General features: G+C 34.4%; 1 protein-coding gene across 1 annotated transcript in view; it reads left to right on the forward strand.

Annotated features, from left to right (window-relative positions):
- BAZ2B (bromodomain adjacent to zinc finger domain, 2B) overlaps positions 1-2,331 on the forward strand; it is a 131,932-nt gene that overhangs the window by 37,123 nt on the left and 92,478 nt on the right. The window lies entirely within an intron of this gene.

Here is a 2,331-nt window from a genome sequence, read left to right on the forward strand (position 1 = left end):
CCCCCCCGCCCCCCCCCCCCCCCAAGACCCTGCAAACTGAAACAAAAAGAGCGGGGGGGAAGGTGAGAAGCCTTAAAAGGGCAGTTTATTACTGTTCTCCCAGTTGTTATTTGATGCTGTATTACCAATTCAAACAAATGGCTTATGCTGGTTAAAAGCTTGCAAGTATAGCTAAATTTACATTTCTGCATTAAAAAAAGTATTGATTTACCAAGGTAATCTTCCCATTTGTGACACAAGTGCAGATTGCTTATAGGTGGTTCTTAACTGTGCTTATTTATAAAATACATTAGATAGTAAAGACTTCATTTAATGCTCTATTATTACACACAACATGACAGCAATTTTTTTTAGAAATTGGAGAGTTCTGGATGTTTTTGTCAGGAAACATAAGTAAAATACAAGTTTCAACCCTGAGTTTTGAATGCAGTGCATTAAAGCTTAGAAATACCTTCCCTTGTACAGGTGATTACTGTAATAATACCATTATGGTGTGTTTCTAATTTCCCTTATGCCATCCCTATGTACAGTAAATTCACTGTGGCCATACTTACAACAATGAATACCAAAGTACAACAAACCCATAGGTTTTTATACAAGGACTGCCTGTTCGCCTCACCTAAGTTCAATTATTCATAGTGTCTAAAAAATGTACTTTATTATAGTCTATATTGATCTCTCTATATATACTAAAGATGGTAAACTTTTTGTAGCGTGAAATAATGCATGTGTTTGCAAATGCTACACACTTAAATCTGTAGATACAGACTTGAATCATAAGCCCTTATGAAAGGGATTTCTATTATTATCCTTAGGAATAATTATAAAACTTAAAGGGCGTAATATAACATTTAAAGTCTACAGTATATACAGTATTTTTCAGTGGCCTGTTTCCACTGAGTAGCAGTTTAGCTGACTGAAGTTCACAGATTACTAAAAATTAATGAGGTATTCTTTAACTGTGGATAGAAAATGTTTAATTGAAGAAAAGTATGTATTTAGGAGTCCTGAATTAAAAATTTAAAATGTTTAATAATATTTTGCCTTGATAAATTCTCTGAAGGAAATAGCTTTTGTGATTTCTACTATTGTTTTGAAGGAAAAGTTCATAGCCCTCATATTCAGTATAGTAGTAGATACTTCTTTGTACCATATCAGTGTAAGTAGTTAATTTTTCTGTATTTGCAGAAAAAAATAAATTTTCTTTTGCAGGCGTGTAAATTATGTGTGATAAATTGGGCTGTAAAGAATAAAAGCAATGAAGTCTTTTGGTACTGTTCTCTGCAGAGTGGTTGTTTGCAGTTTGTGTAAAGGGTAGGCAGTTCTATATGATATACTATACGATAAAATTCCAGAATTTCACTTCAGGAAAGTAGTATATTTTGTTCTGCTAGCTAGCAAAGTCTAGAGACTTTATCCAGTACATAGAAATTGCCTCATATAAAAATTCTCAGTGATAAGGAATTAATGAGTTAGTTAAAATGAGCACAGTGTTTCTTCCAGATATTTTGTGTGTTTCTCCGTGACTTTTGCTTTTGTATTTCCTTTGGCTTTTTAAGATTCACTTTAACTGACTGAGAGGAACCAAGGATACTGCATCTTTCTGGGGAAGTAGGTAACAGCTTTTATGCTGGCTTTCCAAGTGAGTATTTGGGAAGTCACTGTTTAACATAACTTTTGGATCGGAAGTGCTGTTTAACACATCAGTTTTCTAAATTGATTAAAATAGAATTTGGAAAAGTGTGTCTTGCTTGTGTACTTGGCATTCTGTTTTACAAAGACTGGGCGTGAGATCTTATAGCAGTTGTTTGACTTATGCTTAGTACTTGGCCTCCTCACGTTTCCAGTGATAGGTCTGAGCAAGGGTGTTGCCTCTGTAGCTGAAGGAGACTCCAGGACAGGAACCGGTTTCTCAGGACTTTCCCTGTTAGTTAACTGTGCTTAGTCTCCTTGCTTTTGTAATAATAAAGGGACTCTGAAAAGATTTCTTCACCGTCTTATTTATACTCTGATCCTGACTCACTGTCAACTGCAATTCTGGCAGATTGAGTCATACAGTCTTTTGACTCTGCTACCACTATGCTTAGACATCACTTGCTTGACTGCAATTTTTAAGTATTTGAGAAACTACTTCTCAACAAGTAGTATTTTTAATAATACTTCTACTGTGTGTTTTTCTTAAAATACACATGCTTATTCAGTGAAATAAGTCTGGTAACTTTTGATTTAGACTCATGGCACAAATAAAAATGCCTTATTTTATATGAAAAGTTCACCAGGAGAAAAAAAAGCTAGCAACTTACAGGAGTTCTTATATTTATACTATCTCTC

Source organism: Pygoscelis adeliae, unplaced genomic scaffold, assembly GCF_000699105.1.
Source record: "Pygoscelis adeliae isolate BGI_AS28 unplaced genomic scaffold, ASM69910v1 Scaffold131, whole genome shotgun sequence".
NCBI classification, from domain to species: domain Eukaryota; kingdom Metazoa; phylum Chordata; class Aves; order Sphenisciformes; family Spheniscidae; genus Pygoscelis; species Pygoscelis adeliae.